This window comes from Bombina bombina, chromosome 5, assembly GCF_027579735.1.
Source record: "Bombina bombina isolate aBomBom1 chromosome 5, aBomBom1.pri, whole genome shotgun sequence".
Lineage (NCBI taxonomy): Eukaryota > Metazoa > Chordata > Amphibia > Anura > Bombinatoridae > Bombina > Bombina bombina.
In genome coordinates, this window is record NC_069503.1 from 1,017,347,321 (window position 1) to 1,017,369,211 (window position 21,891).

General features: G+C 29.4%; 1 protein-coding gene across 4 annotated transcripts in view; it reads left to right on the top strand.

Moving 5' to 3' along the window:
• The window catches only part of RIMS2 (regulating synaptic membrane exocytosis 2), a 1,281,054-nt gene that overhangs the window by 717,965 nt on the left and 541,198 nt on the right, over nt 1–21,891 (top strand). The window lies entirely within an intron of this gene.

A 21,891-nucleotide genomic window follows, 5' to 3' on the forward strand; every position in this document is an offset into this window, starting at 1 on the left:
ACACTACACTACAATTAAATTATTTCCCTAAATTAAATACAATTAAATAAAATTAGCTAAAGTACAAAAAACAAACACTAAAGTACAGAAAATAATAAACAAATTACAAGATTTTTAAACTTATTACATCTAATCTAATCCACCTAACAAAATAAAAAAGCCCCCCCAAAATAAAAAAGCCCTACCCTACACTAAATTACAAATAGCCCTTAAAAGGGCCTTTTGCGGGGCAAAGAAATAAGCTCTTTTACCTGTAAAAAAAAGTACAAATCCCCCCCTAACTTTAAAACCCACCACCCACACAACCAACCCTTCTCTAAAACCCACCCAATACCCGCTTAAAAAACCTAACACTAACCCCTTGAAGATCACCTTACCGGGAGAAGTCTTCATCCAACCAGGCCGAAGTTCTCAACGAAGCTGGGAGAAGTCTTCATCCAAGCAGGGCGAAGTGGTCCTCCAGACGGGCAGAAATCTTCATCCAGACGGCATCTTCTATCTTCATCCATCCTGCGCGGAGCGGGTCCGTCTTCAAGACATCCGACGCGGGGCATCCTTTTCTGACGAAGGTTCCTTTAAATGACGTCATCCAAGATGGCGTCCCTTGAATTCCGATTGGCTGATAGAATTCTATAGAAAAAAATGGCACTGAAAAGTGCCTTTACATTGTGGTGTATGGGAACTCTGTGTTCCCCTAGACCGCAATGTTAATATACAGTGTATGTATATGATTATATACATACATATTTATGTGTTAATAGGTGTATGTACACATATTAACACATCAATATATGTATATATTCATATACATATATATTTAAAAACATACCTCCTTCGTTGCACGAGGTTCTGATGCCGCCTGTGACGGCATCAGAGCGAGGCTCCCATAGGAGCTCTCTTGAGCGCAATGCTTCATAGCAATGCGAACGCAAGCTCGCGTTAGCATTGCGATTAACTTGTAATACCAACTAAGTGTGCTGGTATTACAAAGTGGAGCTCTAATATTGCTTGCATGGAAGCAAAATTTAGCACTCTGCTTGTACTCTGGCCCTAAATAAATCATTGCTTGAATGATGTATTCAGAGAAAAGATTAGTCTAAGAATAATTTGTACATGTATTTTAAAAAATGATATTAGTTTTTTAATATTGAAAAAAAAATAAGGGTAAATTTAATGTTTATAAAACAGTGGGCGCTACCATATTGTAACTTAGGTTACCTTTTATGTTGAGACCAATTAGGAATCGTTATAAATGGCAACCTATAGTGTGCAACCAATGACTGTGTGGAATATAGCTGTGTTTGCACTTCTGTGTTTAACACCAATTGGAAAGCCCAAAATATTCAGAATTAAATTACAGGAAAGGAGAACAAAATAAATCATAAATGTATATTGCAAAGTTGTTTTGCTATATGTAATTAAACCATTTATAATAATATGTTGAGGTGTTCAATGTCCCTTTAAGTGATTACTGTATGTGTTTTAAACATGGATTTTGTCAGCACTTTGATCTTATAAGTGTGATCTTGTAAGTGGGAAATCTATACTGATAATGGTACAGGAGAGAGAAAATGGGAGGGGAGAGATTGTTATCATTAATGTTTTTTTCCTACATTTGCACAATAACACATTTACTATAGTGCACAGTGCCTAGCAGATACTGGTTTTCTTGCAAACCAATATGTATATATATACAGGGAGTGCAGAATTATTAGGCAAGTTGTATTTTTGAGGATTCATTTTATTATTGAACAACAACCATGTTCTCAATGAACCCAAAAAATTCATTAATATCAAAGCTGAATAGTTTTGGAAGTAGTTTTTAGTTTGTTTTTAGTTTTAGCTATTTTAGGGGGATATCTGTGTGTGCAGGTGACTATTACTGTGCATAATTATTAGGCAACTTAACAAAAAACAAATATATACCCATTTCAATTATTTATTTTTACCAGTGAAACCAATATAACATCTCAACATTCACAAATATACATTTCTGACATTCAAAAACAAAACAAAAAAAAATCAGTGACCAATATAGCCACCTTTCTTTGCAAGGACACTCAAAAGCCTGCCATCCATGGATTCTGTCAGTGTTTTGATCTGTTCACCATCAACATTGCGTGCAGCAGCAACCACAGCCTCCCAGACACTGTTCAGAGAGGTGTACTGTTTTCCCTCCTTGTAAATCTCACATTTGATGATGGACCACAGGTTCTCAATGGGGTTCAGATCAGGTGAACAAGGAGGCCATGTCATTAGATTTTCTTCTTTTATACCCTTTCTTGCCAGCCACGCTGTGGAGTACTTGGACGCGTGTGATGGAGCATTGTCCTGCATGAAAATCATGTTTTTCTTGAAGGATGCAGACTTCTTCCTGTACCACTGCTTGAAGAAGGTGTCTTCCAGAAACTGGCAGTAGGACTGGGAGTTGAGCTTGACTCCATCCTCAACCCGAAAAGGCCCCACAAGCTCATCTTTGATGATACCAGCCCAAACCAGTACTCTACCTCCACCTTGCTGGCGTCTGAGTCGGACTGGAGCTCTCTGCCCTTTACCAATCCAGCCACGGGCCCATCCATCTGGCCCATCAAGACTCACTCTCATTTCATCAGTCCATAAAACCTTAGAAAAATCAGTCTTGAGATATTTTTTGGCCCAGTCTTGACGTTTCAGCTTGTGTGTCTTGTTCAGTGGTGGTCGTCTTTCAGCCTTTCTTACCTTGGCCATGTCTCTGAGTATTGCACACCTTGTGCTTTTGGGCACTCCAGTGATGTTGCAGCTCTGAAATATGGCCAAACTGGTGGCAAGTGGCATCTTGGCAGCTGCACGCTTGACTTTTCTCAGTTCATGGGCAGTTATTTTGCGCCTTGGTTTTTCCACACGCTTCTTGCGACCCTGTTGACTATTTTGAATGAAACGCTTGATTGTTCGATGATCACGCTTCAGAAGCTTTGCATCCCTCTGCAAGATATCTCACTATTTTTGACTTTTCTGAGCCTGTCAAGTCCTTCTTTTGACCCATTTTGCCAAAGGAAAGGAAGTTGCCTAATAATTATGCACACCTGATATAGGGTGTTGATGTCATTAGACCACACCCCTTCTCATTACAGAGATGCACATCACCTAATATGCTTAATTGGTAGTAAGCTTTCGAGCCTATACAGCTTGGAGTAAGACAACATGCATAAAGAGGATGATGTGGTCAAAATACTCATTTGCCTAATAATTCTGCACTCCCTGTATATGTTATGGGTAAAGTCATATATTGGGTAATCCTAGGATTACCCAGGTAAAATGGACCCAAGCGGCTGTGGATAAAGCTTGATGTATGATCATAAATCCCCTCAGAGTGCAGTCACCACATCAAACATATATAGCAGGCACTGGAATTTCCTCATCTTTACAATCTTTTTTGCCTCCACCTAGGGGGTTCACTTGGGGTGGATGCCAGAGGATTGGCAGGCGCCTTCCTTGAACCCCCCAGGCGAAGGTAAAAGAAATAATGTAGATGGGGGAATTACATTACATCGGGCTTTACCCACAGCTGCTTGGGTAATGTCCGTTTTACATATATATATATATATATATATAGATAGATAGATAGATAGATAGATAGATAGATAGATAGGATCCAGTATATATTTTTTGTTGCATTACTAGTATCCCCCCTGTTATAGGTTTGACTTTATGGGCCCCTCTTTGCCTTACACGATTTACAAATTATCTACATTTCCAACTAACTAATTGTTCCTTTGCACCTTACACTATTCCCCTGTTTCAGTTTACAATAATGCCTTTGAAACACCTCTTCATATAAACTCAGTAAATTCCAACCTCTCATGAGCAGAAAAACCTCTTGTATTAATTTTCTGTAATTATGAACATTTGTATTGTACTGAATTTAGCTCTGGTGAATAATTTACTGCTAAATAATAGCAACATATCTATATACTTACATATGTTCAGATCTATGTATTTTGCTTGGTTTAATTTACTTAGCTAAATAAGGGTTACAAGTGGAGTGCTAATTTATCGCGTGCCCGTAAATAGCCAAATGTGCCTGTTTATAGGTGCGTGATAGATAACTAGCCATGACAAGTGACTTGTTATTGCTACAGCGAGCTCGCAGTAGCACTTAGCACTCCAAAAAAATCAAGAAATCAGATCTCTGGCTAATTTTCAAAAAGTGCCCCAAATTAAAGAGTATTCTTTTTTTTATGATGAAAAAAAGGTAGTTTTTGGGGGCTAAAGTTGGCGGGTATGGGGTGTTAGAAAAAAACGGCATTGCACAGTGCCTTTACATTGTGGTCTATGGGGACTGTGTGTTCCCTGTAAATATAGATGTATAATATGTATATACAGTATATACACACATTAACACATAAATATAGATATATATATAATATGTATATACAGTATTTACACACAGTAACACATAAATATAGATGTATAAAATGTATATACAGTATATACACACACAGTAACACATAAATATAGATGTATAATATGTATATACAGTATATACACACAGTAACACATAAATATAGATGTATAATATGTATATACAGTATATACACACAGTAACACATAAATATAGATGTATAAAATGTATATACAGTATATACACACAGTAACACATAAATATAGATGTATAATATGTATATACAGTATATACACACAGTAACACATAAATATAGATGTATAATATGTATATACAGTATATACACACATTAACACATAAATATAGATGTATAATATGTATATACAGTATATACACACAATAACACATAAATATAGATGTATAATATGTATATACAGTATATACACACATTAACACATAAATATAGATGTATAAAATGTATATACAGTATATACACACAGTAACACATAAATATAGATGTATAATATGTATATATACAGTATATACACACAGTAACACATAAATATAGATGTATAATATGTATATACAGTATATACACACAGTAACACATACATATAGATGTATAATATGTATATACAGTATATACACACAGTAACATATAAATATAGATGTATAAAATGTATATACAGTATATACACACAGTAACACATAAATATAGATGTATAAAATGTATATACAGTATATACACACAATAACACATAAATATAGATGTATAATATGTATATACAGTATATACACACAGTAACACATAAATATAGATGTATAAAATGTTTATACAGTATATACACAGTAACACATAAATATAGATGTATAATATGTATATACAGTATATACACACAGTAACACATAAATATAGATGTATAATATTTATATACAGTATATACACACAGTAACACATAAATATAGATGTATAATATGTATATACAGTATATACACACAGTAACACATAAATATAGATGTATAATATGTATATACAGTATATACACACAGTAACACATAAATATAGATGTATAATATGTATATATACAGTATATACACACAGTAACACATAAATATAGATGTATAATATGTATATACAGTATATACACACAGTAACACATACATATAGATGTATAATATGTATATACAGTATATACACACAGTAACACATAAATATAGATGTATAATATGTATATACAGTATATACACACAGTAACACATAAATATAGATGTATAATATGTATATACAGTATATACACACAGTAACACATAAATATAGATGTATAATATGTATATACAGTATATACACACAGTAACACATAAATATAGATGTATAATATGTATATACAGTATATACACACAGTAACACATAAATATAGATGTAGAATATGTATATACAGTATATACACACAGTAACACATAAATATAGATGTATAATATGTATATACAGTATATACACACAGTAACACATAAATATAGATGTATAATATGTATATACACACAGTAACACATACATATAGATGTATAATATGTATATACAGTATATACACACAGTAACACATAAATATAGATGTATAATATGTATATACAGTATATACACACAGTAACACATAAATATAGATGTATATTATGTATATACAGTATATACACACAGTAACACATAAATATAGATGTATATTATGTATATACAGTATATACACACAGTAACACATAAATATAGATGTATAATATGTATATACAGTATATACACACAGTAACACATAAATATAGATGTATAATATGTATATACAGTATATACACACAGTAACACATAAATATAGATGTATATTATGTATATACAGTATATACACACAGTAACACATAAATATAGATGTATAATATGTATATACAGTATATACACACAGTAACACATAAATATAGATGTATAATATGTATATACAGTATATACACACAGTAACACATAAATATAGATGTATAATATGTATATACAGTATATACACACAGTAACACATAAATATAGATGTATAATATGTATATACAGTATATACACACAGTAACACATAAATATAGATGTATAATATGTATATACAGTATATACACACAGTAACACATAAATATAGATGTATAATATGTATATATACAGTATATACACACAGTAACACATAAATATAGATGTATAATATGTATATACAGTATATACACACAGTAACACATAAATATAGATGTATAATATGTATATATACAGTATATACACACAGTAACACATAAATATAGATGTATAATATGTATATACAGTATATACACACAGTAACACATAAATATAGATGTATAATATGTATATACAGTATATACACACAGTAACACATACATATAGATGTATAATATGTATATATACAGTATATACACACAGTAACACATAAATATAGATGTATAATATGTATATACAGTATATACACACAGTAACACATAAATATAGATGTATAAAATGTATATACAGTATATACACACAGTAACACATAAATATAGATGTATAATATGTATATACAGTATATACACACAGTAACACATACATATAGATGTATAATATGTATATACAGTATATACACACAGTAACACATAAATATAGATGTATATACAGTATATACACACAGTAACACATAAATATAGATGTATAATATGTATATACAGTATATACACACAGTAACACATAAATATAGATGTATAATATGTATATACAGTATATACACACAGTAACACATAAATATAGATGTATAATATGTATATACAGTATATACACACAGTAACACATAAATATAGATGTATAATATGTATATATACAGTATATACACACAGTAACACATAAATATAGATGTATAATATGTATATACAGTATATACACACAGTAACACATAAATATAGATGTATAATATGTATATACAGTATATACACACAGTAACACATACATATAGATGTATAATATGTATATACAGTATATACACACAGTAACACATAAATATAGATGTATAATATGTATATACAGTATATACACACAGTAACACATAAATATAGATGTATAAAATGTATATACAGTATATACACACAGTAACACATAAATATAGATGTATAATATGTATATACAGTATATACACACAGTAACACATAAATATAGATGTATAATATGTATATACAGTATATACACACAGTAACACATACATATAGATGTATAATATGTATATACAGTATATACACACAGTAACACATAAATATAGATGTATAATATGTATATATACAGTATATACACACAGTAACACATAAATATAGATGTATAATATGTATATATACAGTATATACACACAGTAACACATAAATATAGATGTATAATATGTATATACAGTATATACACACAGTAACACATAAATATAGATGTATAATATGTATATACAGTATATACACACAGTAACACATAAATATAGATGTATAATATGTATATACAGTATATACACACAGTAACACATAAATATAGATGTATAATATGTATATACAGTATATACACACAGTAACACATAAATATAGATGTATAATATGTATATACAGTATATACACACAGTAACACATAAATATAGATGTATAATATGTATATACAGTATATACACACAGTAACACATAAATATAGATGTATAATATGTATATACAGTATATACACACAGTAACACATAAATATAGATGTATAATATGTATATACAGTATATACACACAGTAACACATAAATATAGATGTATAATATGTATATATACAGTATATACACACAGTAACACATAAATATAGATGTATAATATGTATATACAGTATATACACACAGTAACACATAAATATAGATGTATAATATGTATATACAGTATATACACACAGTAACACATAAATATAGATGTATAATATGTATATACAGTATATACACACAGTAACACATAAATATAGATGTATAATATGTATATATACAGTATATACACACAGTAACACATAAATATAGATGTATAATATGTATATACAGTATATACACACAGTAACACATACATATAGATGTATAATATGTATATACAGTATATACACACAGTAACACATAAATATAGATGTATAATATGTATATACAGTATATACACACAGTAACACATAAATATAGATGTATAATATGTATATACAGTATATACACACAGTAACACATAAATATAGATGTATAATATGTATATACAGTATATACACACAGTAACACATAAATATAGATGTATAATATGTATATACAGTATATACACACAGTAACACATAAATATAGATGTATAATATGTATATATACAGTATATACACACAGTAACACATACATATAGATGTATAATATGTATATACAGTATATACACACAGTAACACATACATATAGATGTATAATATGTATATACAGTATATACACACAGTAACACATAAATATAGATGTATAATATGTATATACAGTATATACACACAGTAACACATAAATATAGATGTATAATATGTATATACAGTATATACACACAGTAACACATAAATATAGATGTATAAAATGTATATACAGTATATACACACAGTAACACATAAATATAGATGTATAATATGTATATATACAGTATATACACACAGTAACACATAAATATAGATGTATAAAATGTATATACAGTATATACACACAGTAACACATAAATATAGATGTATAATATGTATATACAGTATATACACACAGTAACACATAAATATAGATGTATAATATGTATATACAGTATATACACACAGTAACACATAAATATAGATGTATAATATGTATATACAGTATATACACACAGTAACACATAAATATAGATGTATATTATGTATATACAGTATATACACACAGTAACACATAAATATAGATGTATAATATGTATATACAGTATATACACACAGTAACACATAAATATAGATGTATAATATGTATATACAGTATATACACACAGTAACACATAAATATAGATGTATAATATGTATATATACAGTATATACACACAGTAACACATAAATATAGATGTATAATATGTATATACAGTATATACACACAGTAACACATAAATATAGATGTATAATATGTATATACAGTATATACACACAGTAACACATACATATAGATGTATAAAATGTATATACAGTATATACACACAGTAACACATAAATATAGATGTATAATATGTATATACAGTATATACACACAGTAACACATAAATATAGATGTATAAAATGTATATACAGTATATACACACAGTAACACATAAATATAGATGTATAATATGTATATATACAGTATATACACACAGTAACACATAAATATAGATGTATAATATGTATATATACAGTATATACACACAGTAACACATAAATATAGATGTATATACAGTATATACAGTATATACACACAGTAACACATAAATATAGATGTATAATATGTATATACAGTATATACACACAGTAACACATAAATATAGATGTATAATATGTATATACAGTATATACACACAGTAACACATAAATATAGATGTATAATATGTATATATACAGTATATACACACAGTAACACATAAATATAGATGTATAATATGTATATACAGTATATACACACAGTAACACATAAATATAGATGTATAATATGTATATATACAGTATATACACACAGTAACACATAAATATAGATGTATAATATGTATATACAGTATATACACACAGTAACACATAAATATAGATGTATAATATGTATATACAGTATATACACACAGTAACACATACATATAGATGTATAATATGTATATATACAGTATATACACACAGTAACACATAAATATAGATGTATAATATGTATATACAGTATATACACACAGTAACACATAAATATAGATGTATAAAATGTATATACAGTATATACACACAGTAACACATAAATATAGATGTATAATATGTATATACAGTATATACACACAGTAACACATACATATAGATGTATAATATGTATATACAGTATATACACACAGTAACACATAAATATAGATGTATATACAGTATATACACACAGTAACACATAAATATAGATGTATAATATGTATATACAGTATATACACACAGTAACACATAAATATAGATGTATAATATGTATATACAGTATATACACACAGTAACACATAAATATAGATGTATAATATGTATATACAGTATATACACACAGTAACACATAAATATAGATGTATAATATGTATATATACAGTATATACACACAGTAACACATAAATATAGATGTATAATATGTATATACAGTATATACACACAGTAACACATAAATATAGATGTATAATATGTATATACAGTATATACACACAGTAACACATACATATAGATGTATAATATGTATATACAGTATATACACACAGTAACACATAAATATAGATGTATAATATGTATATACAGTATATACACACAGTAACACATAAATATAGATGTATAAAATGTATATACAGTATATACACACAGTAACACATAAATATAGATGTATAATATGTATATACAGTATATACACACAGTAACACATAAATATAGATGTATAATATGTATATACAGTATATACACACAGTAACACATACATATAGATGTATAATATGTATATACAGTATATACACACAGTAACACATAAATATAGATGTATAATATGTATATATACAGTATATACACACAGTAACACATAAATATAGATGTATAATATGTATATATACAGTATATACACACAGTAACACATAAATATAGATGTATAATATGTATATACAGTATATACACACAGTAACACATAAATATAGATGTATAATATGTATATACAGTATATACACACAGTAACACATAAATATAGATGTATAATATGTATATACAGTATATACACACAGTAACACATAAATATAGATGTATAATATGTATATACAGTATATACACACAGTAACACATAAATATAGATGTATAAAATGTATATACAGTATATACACACAGTAACACATAAATATAGATGTATAATATGTATATACAGTATATACACACAGTAACACATAAATATAGATGTATAATATTTATATACAGTATATACACACAGTAACACATAAATATAGATGTATAATATGTATATACAGTATATACACACAGTAACACATAAATATAGATGTATAATATGTATATATACAGTATATACACACAGTAACACATAAATATAGATGTATAATATGTATATACAGTATATACACACAGTAACACATAAATATAGATGTATAATATGTATATACAGTATATACACACAGTAACACATAAATATAGATGTATAATATGTATATACAGTATATACACACAGTAACACATAAATATAGATGTATAATATGTATATACAGTATATACACACAGTAACACATAAATATAGATGTATAATATGTATATACAGTATATACACACAGTAACACATACATATAGATGTATAATATGTATATACAGTATATACACACAGTAACACATAAATATAGATGTATAATATGTATATACAGTATATACACACAGTAACACATAAATATAGATGTATAATATGTATATACAGTATATACACACAGTAACACATAAATATAGATGTATAATATGTATATACAGTATATACACACAGTAACACATAAATATAGATGTATAATATGTATATACAGTATATACACACAGTAACACATAAATATAGATGTATAATATGTATATATACAGTATATACACACAGTAACACATACATATAGATGTATAATATGTATATACAGTATATACACACAGTAACACATACATATAGATGTATAATATGTATATACAGTATATACACACAGTAACACATAAATATAGATGTATAATATGTATATACAGTATATACACACAGTAACACATAAATATAGATGTATAATATGTATATACAGTATATACACACAGTAACACATAAATATAGATGTATAAAATGTATATACAGTATATACACACAGTAACACATAAATATAGATGCATAATATGTATATATACAGTATATACACACAGTAACACATAAATATAGATGTATAAAATGTATATACAGTATATACACACAGTAACACATAAATATAGATGTATAATATGTATATACAGTATATACACACAGTAACACATAAATATAGATGTATAATATGTATATACAGTATATACACACAGTAACACATAAATATAGATGTATAATATGTATATACAGTATATACACACAGTAACACATAAATATAGATGTATAATATGTATATATACAGTATATACACACAGTAACACATAAATATAGATGTATAATATGTATATACAGTATATACACACAGTAACACATAAATATAGATGTATAATATGTATATACAGTATATACACACAGTAACACATACATATAGATGTATAAAATGTATATACAGTATATACACACAGTAACACATAAATATAGATGTATAATATGTATATACAGTATATACACACAGTAACACATAAATATAGATGTATAAAATGTATATACAGTATATACACACAGTAACACATAAATATAGATGTATAATATGTATATATACAGTATATACACACAGTAACACATAAATATAGATGTATAATATGTATATACAGTATATACACACAGTAACACATAAATATAGATGTATATACAGTATATACACACAGTAACACATACATATAGATGTATAATATGTATATACAGTATATACACACAGTAACACATAAATATAGATGTATAATATGTATATACAGTATATACACACAGTAACACATAAATATAGATGTATAATATGTATATACAGTATATACACACAGTAACACATAAATATAGATGTATAATATGTATATACAGTATATACACACAGTAACACATAAATATAGATGTATAATATGTATATACAGTATATACACACAGTAACACATAAATATAGATGTATAATATGTATATACAGTATATACACACAGTAACACATAAATATAGATGTATAATATGTATATACAGTATATACACACAGTAACACATAAATATAGATGTATAAAATGTATATACAGTATATACACACAGTAACACATAAATATAGATGTATATTATGTATATACAGTATATACACACAGTAACACATAAATATAGATGTATAAAATGTATATACAGTATATACACACAGTAACACATAAATATAGATGTATAATATGTATATACAGTATATACACACAGTAACACATAAATATAGATGTATAATATGTATATACAGTATATACACACAGTAACACATAAATATAGATGTATAATATGTATATACAGTATATACACACAGTAACACATAAATATAGATGTATAATATGTATATACAGTATATACACACAGTAACACATAAATATAGATGTATAAAATGTATATACAGTATATACACACAGTAACACATAAATATAGATGTATATTATGTATATACAGTATATACACACAGTAACACATAAATATAGATGTATAATATGTATATACAGTATATACACACAGTAACACATAAATATAGATGTATAATATGTATATACAGTATATACACACAGTAACACATAAATATAGATGTATAAAATGTATATACAGTATATACACACAGTAACACATAAATATAGATGTATATTATGTATATACAGTATATACACACAGTAACACATAAATATAGATGTATAATATGTATATACAGTATATACACACAGTAACACATAAATATAGATGTATAATATGTATATACAGTATATACACACAGTAACACATAAATATAGATGTATAATATGTATATACAGTATATACACACAGTAACACATAAATATAGATGTATAATATGTATATACAGTATATACACACAGTAACACATAAATATAGATGTATAATATGTATATACAGTATATACACACAGTAACACATAAATATAGATGTATAATATGTATATATACAGTATATACACACAGTAACACATACATATAGATGTATAATATGTATATACAGTATATACACACAGTAACACATAAATATAGATGTATAATATGTATATACAGTATATACACACAGTAACACATAAATATAGATGTATAATATGTATATACAGTATATACACACAGTAACACATAAATATAGATGTATAATATGTATATACAGTATATACACACAGTAACACATAAATATAGATGTATAATATGTATATACAGTATATACACACAGTAACACATAAATATAGATGTATAATATGTATATACAGTATATACACACAGTAACACATAAATATAGATGTATAATATGTATATACAGTATATACACACAGTAACACATAAATATAGATGTATATAATCATATACATGCAGTATATATTAAAATTTGCTGCCATCAATGTGCAACTTACCCCCTTTGCTGCACTGAAGTTCTGATGCCGTCTGATATTTTGCGCACTACTTGTAATCTAGCCGTAAATGGGATGCCTTTCTGAGAATACCCTACCGGAAAACTCCCTGTAGCCTGATCTTTTAGTCTGAAGCACCTTAAAATATATTACAACTTCTTTTTTTATGGGTGCTTTTTTCCTGCACAATATCTTATTTGCTTGCATTTCATGTCACTGTCAGTAGATTTGTGGAGTCTTCCTTCTTATACAGTAGAAAGCTTTAGTTCTACTCAGCAGCTGTGTACAGACCTGCACTTTCTTGTTTAGTTTAAAAATATCAAAATATGCACCTTTAACTTTATTTTCAATCAGAAACTTTTTGGTTTGTTCCCCATATATTCATATACAAATAGCACTGTTTGGCTCCTTAACCCCTTAATGACCGGACCATTTTTCAATTTTCTTACCCTTAATGACAAAGGCTATTTTTACATTTCTGCAGTGTTTGTGTTTAGCTGTAATTTTACTCTTACTCATTTACTGTACCCACACATATTATATACCGTTTTTCTCGCCATTAAATGGACTTTCTAAAGATACCATTATTTTCATCATATCTTATAATTTCCTATAAAAAAATATAAAATATGAGGAAAAAAATGAAAAAAAACACACTTTTTCTAACTTTGACCCCCAAAATCTGTTACACATCTACAACCACCAAAAAACACTCATGCTAAATAGTTTATAAATTTTGTCCTGAGTTTAGAAATACCCAATGTTTACATGTTCTTTACTTTTTTTGCAACTTATAGGGCCATAAATACAAGTAGCACTTTGCTATTTCCAAACAACTTTTTTTCAAAATTAGTGCTAGTTACATTGGAACCCTGATATCTGTCAGGAATACCTGAATATCCCTTGACATGTATATATATTTTTTTTAGAAGACAACCCAAAGTATTGATCTAGGCCCATTTTGGTATATTTCATGCCACCATTTCACCGCCAAATGCGATCAAATAAAAAAAAAAGTTCACTTTTTCACAAATTTTGTCACAAACTTTAGGTTTCCCACTGAAATTATTTACAAACAGCTTCTGCAATTAAGGCACAAATGGTTGTAAATGCTTCTTTGGGATCCCCTTTGTTCAGAAATAGCAGACTTATATGGCTTTGGGGTTGCTTTTTGGTAATTAGAAGGCTGCTAAATGCTGCTGCGCACCACACGTAAATTATGCCCAGCAGTGAAGGGGTTAATTAGGTAGGTTGTAGGGAGCTTGCATGGTTAATTTTAGCTTTAGGGTAGTGTAGTAGACAACCCCAAGTATTGATCTAGGCCCATTTTGATATATTTTATGCCACTATTTCACCGCCAAATGCGAGCAAACAATTAAAAAAAAATTCATTTTTCACAATTTTAGGTTTCTCACTGAAAGTATTTACAAACAGCTTGTGCTATTATGGCACAAATTGTTGTAAAAGCTTCTTTGGGATCCCCTTTGTTCAGAAATAGCAGACATATATGGCTTTGGCATTGCTTTTTGGTAATTAGAAGGCCGCTAAATGCTGCTGCGCACCACACGTAAATTATGCCCAGCAGTGAAGGGGTTAATTAGGTAGGTTGTAGGGAGCTTGCAGGGTTAATTTTAGCTTTAGGGTAGAGATCAGCCTCCCACCTGACACATCCCACCCCCTGATCCCTCCCAAACAGCTCTCTTCCCTCCCCCACCCCACAATTGTCCCCGCCATCTTAAGTACTGGCACAATTTGCCCCCAAAAACAAAAGTATCTTTTTCTCTTTTTGCAATTATTAATATTTTCTGTAGTGTAGCAGCCCCCCACAATACCCCAACCCCCTCCCCCTCCCAGATCCTTATATATTTATATTTTTAAAATCTTTTTTCCCCCCTCTTCCCTCCTCATTGGTGTCAGTGGCCAGCTAATCGCCCGCGCGCACGCGCACGCTCCCGGCACCCGGCGTGCACATTGCACTTACAGGAACCGGATGCCGGGTAGCGATGGGCCGCCCACCCGCCTCCCTGTTATGCTCCCACCCACCAACGAACCGGCACCATCGCTACCGGTGCAGAGAGGGCCACAGAGTGGCTCTCTCTGCATCGGAGTCTTCTAAAAAGGTATTGCAGGATGCCTCCATATGGAGGCATCACTGCAATACCCTGAGAGCTGCTGGAAGCGATTGCGATCGCTTCCAGCACTCTCTTAGACAACTGACGTACCAGGTACGTCTATTGTCATTAACTGGTTGTTAATGCATGACGTACCTGGTACGTCAGTTGTCATTAAGGGGTTAAAGGGACACTGAACCCAAATTTCAGCAACTTTCTAATTTACTCCTATTATCAAATTGTCTTCATTCTCTTGGTATCTTTATTTGAAATGCAAGAATTTAAGTTTAGATGCCGGCCCATTTTTGGCGAACAACCTGGGTTGTCCTTGCTGATTGGTGGATACATTCATCCCCCAATAAAAAAATGCTGTCCAGAGTTCTGAATAAAAAAAAACTTAGCTGCCTTCTTTTTCAGATAAAGATAGAAAGATAACTAAGAAAAATTGATAATAGGAGTAAATTAGAAAGTTGCTTAAAATTGCATGCTCTATCTGAATCAAGAAAAAAAAATTGTGGGTTCAGTGTCCCTTTAAAGAATGTCTGGCTTCTAAATATCCTTACTGGCTCCTAATTTTTAAACAAATTTGTTGAGCACTGCTTTAACCACTAAATGTTTTTGAAGAAATATGAAAATACTCTGGCCAGATTTAAAGGGACATTAAACACACTTTTTTTTCATGATTCAGAAAGATCCTAAAATTTTAAACAGCTTTCCAATTTACTTCTATTTATCTGATTTGCATCATTCTTTTGTATACTTTGTTAAAGAAGTAGCAATGCCCTACTGGCAGTTAGTTAACACACTTGGTGAGCCAATATTATGAGGCATTTATGTACAACCACCAATCAGCAGTTCCTGAACCTACCTAGATATCCTTTTCAACAAAGGATACCAATAGTACAAAACAAATTAGATACTAGAAGTTAACTTGAAAAATGACATGCTCTATCATGAAAGAAAATATTTGGGGTTCATGTCCCTATAAATGACTTCTCTACCTGAGCATACATTAGCCAGCTGAAGAGCCCACAAACAACAGACTATATTTCCTATATCTAAATAAATAATATGAAAGTCAGTTTTACTTGTTTTATTAAAAGTCATCTAGACAAGGGCACAAATAAACACAATGTCTGGTTTAGGTAAAGTTTTTGTTTTGTGAATATTCATAAGGGGCACGGGGACAGGTCAGAAAGTATTAATTTATCACTTGTTACACAATCTCACCAATTAAGTTACTTAAAGGGCCACTATAGAGATATAATGATATCATTTAATTTGTTAGAACATGTCATTTTATCACTAGCTAGGCTGCAACTCTATGTGTTTAACCCCCACAAAAGGGGATAAACACATAGTTAAAGTACCACTCAGGAACAGAAGAGCACGGCTGCTGATCCAATCAGCTGCATTCGCAGCTACATAAATCGGCCCCTAAGTCTCTAAATACTACAGGTGTGTGAATTTTAGCAGTGAAAAGACATATTTGAAACACTTCTAAATTAAAGGGACATGATACCCATTTTTTTTTACTTTCATGATCTAGGTAGAACATACAATTTTAAACAACTTTCCAGTTTACTTCTATTATCAAATTTATTTCATTTTCTTTGTATCATTTGCTAAAGGTGCAGCAATGCACTACTGGTTTCTAACTGAACAAATGGGTGAGCCAAAGACAATCAGTATAAATATGCCGCCACCAATCACCAGCTAGAACCTAGGTTCTTTGCTGCTCCTGAGCTTACCTAAATAAACCTTTCAGCAAAGGATAACAAGATAAGGAAGCAAATTAGATAATATAAGTAAATTGGAAAGTTGTTTAAAATTGTATGTCTAATTATGACTTTACTGTCCCTTTAATCAATAAATCTTCAAAAAGATACACGAGAGAGCAAGTTTGCTGCAGATTTGGATGGTAAATTGTATATATATTAAAAAAAGAATTTGCAATATACTTTTATTATTTATTTTGTCCTCTTTTCCTGTAATTCCATTCTGAAATTGTGAGCTTTTCAGTTGCTGTTAGAAATGGAAGTGCAGTACACGGTTATATTCCACACAGCCATTGGCTGCACACTCTAGTGACCTATTTATAACTGTCCCTAATTGGCCACAGCAGAGAAGGTAACCTAATTTACAGCATGGCAGCTCCCATTGTTTTATAGACAATAAAACTTTACACTTATTTTCTCAATATTTAAACAGCTAATGCAACTTTAAAAAATACATCTACGTTATTCTCAGACTAATCTTTTCTTTAAAGGGACAGTAAAGTCAAAATGAAACTTTAAAGGGACACTGAACCCAATTTTTTTCTTTTGTAATTCAGATAGAGCATGCAATTTTAAGCAACTTTCTAATTGACTCCTATTATCAAATTGTCTTCATTCTCTTGGTATCTTTATTTGAAATGCAAGAATGTAAGTTTAGATGCCGGCCCATTTTTGGTGAACAAACTGGGTTGTTCTTACTGATTTGTGGATAAATTCACCCACTAATAAACAAGTGCTTTCCATGGTTCTGAACCAAAAAATAGCTTAAATGCCTTCTTTTTCAAATAAAGAAAGCAAGAGAACGAAGAAAAAAATTATAATAGGTGTAAATTAGAAAGTTGATTAAAATTGCATGCTCTATCTGAATCACGAATGAAAAAAATTTAGGTTCAGTGTCCCTTTAATTATTCAGATAGAGCAGCAATTTTATGCAACTTTCCAATTTACTTCAGCTATCAAATTTACTTAATTCTCTTGGTATCTTTTATTGAAGAGTAAAACTAGTGTTTTCTAACATTATTGGTGGCTTTGTTATACAATGTTCCAAAACCCTGCTGCCATAGAATACTAAGGACACCCGTACACCCCTTAGCTCTTATGAGCCTATCTAGTATTACTCTTCAATAAAAGATACCAAGAGAATGAAGAAAATTTGATTACAGAAGTCAATTGGAGAGTTGTTTAAAATTGCATGCTCTATCTGAATAATGAAAGTTTAATTTTGCCTTTACTGTCCCTGTAAATGCATCGTTCTATCTAGCATTTATTTATTGTTTAATGTCCCTTTAAGTAACTTATTAGCTTTGACTATGTAATTATAGTGATAGGTGATTAGTGCTCAATACATGATTGATCCATTACAATACACCCTTTCTAAAAAAAGATTAATATATGCCTCTTTAAATTGCTATAGTACAGAAGTGATGGCAGATCTTTCTTTTAATTATTGGGTGACGTCATTAATACAGTTTACTTACATTCTGTATATTATGTAGGGTTACAGGTAAATTACTCCATTTGTAGTCCATATTAATTTCATAGAACAATTGTTAATGTGTTAAATGTGAGTGTTTTGAAGCTAATTGCAGCCACAGATACAGCCCTTTAACAGAAACTGCCACTGAGCTAGGTTCAGTTGCTGTTAAATTTCCTCATCCAGGGTTGACATTAATAGCTGTAGAACTGCTTAGTATATAGAGTAGTTAACACGGGTTGCATTGTTAAAATTGTATAGTTTGGTAAGAATGTGATGCATCAAATGGAATTAGAGCAGCATGTGATCTAGGTACAGAACAGTGTTCCATCATGGTGGCAGATATATCTATGGTGTCACTCATAAATCACAGCTCAACCTTTATTCAAAGGACACATTTCACTTCCATGGTTACTGCTTCTGTTGCCATGGAGATGATGCACATGCACTCAACCACCTCTCAGGACCCTACATGCAGTACAGCCTGAAAAAGGGGTTCTGGAAGCTAGGAGTTTGAACTGTACCCTTACTCATGCCTCAAAGGTGTAATGCAATGCAGTGCTTTAAATGCAATTTTCCAGAATAAAAAGTGCTGCTAAATACATTGAAACAGATAGTGCACAAATAATACTCAAGGATCAATTGCTCATTGGTTGATAAGGAGAGATACCAAACTTCTATTGGTTGACAACAACAAGCTCCCTTAAACATAACTAAAAAAAAAAGTAAATACAAGGAAGGCTTGTTTTTCAAAAATACATACAAATTCAATTTATTTATAAATATCCTTGTAAAGATGAGGATGTCCCTTTAAGTTATGGTGGGTAAATAAATATGACTGACTCATTACTTTATCAGCTTCTGTGACATATTCAATAATAACACAAAATATGAACTTTAATGGTTGTCATTCATTTTTTTTATGATAACTTCTCAAAAAAAGAAAAAACTCTGTTGTCCTGCTGGTTCCCAATGTTATTTTGTATTTTGTTGTATAAATGAAAAAGATTGAAAACATTTATCAGGCTTGATGGCTTTTTTAGTCATTAGATGGTGATTAACGTTTTTTGCACAATGTTTAAATGATTTAGATTATTACAGGTCGTTTTGATGATGTTATTAATGGTTAAATAATGTATTTACATGTGATTCCGTTTGAGTTTTGCCTTGATCATCATACTGTGCAATTAAGAAAATGATTTATGGTTTCTGCATATTATGTTACTTTTACTGCAATAGAGAATTGACTGTTTTTTAGACTGTTTATTTTTTGTGTGTTTTGTCAATTCATACAGGACATTAATCTTATAAAAATCTTTTATGCATATGAAAGAACTCTGTTTAAACATCTAAGGCTTACATTATTTTTTTAAATAAATAGAAAAAACAGAAAAATAAATATTATATCAACAAATTTGGTACCCACTTTTCAGTAGCCACGAATCAAGCATCATGTTTTATTAGCAATAGAGGGATGTGCTATATATAAATTGTGATAGATTTGTTAAAACAAAAGCAAAAATAATTAACTCTGTTTCTTAATTAATAACCTGTGTTAAAACCAAACATTTTATTTTATAATTCAGATAGAACATTTTTAAACAAC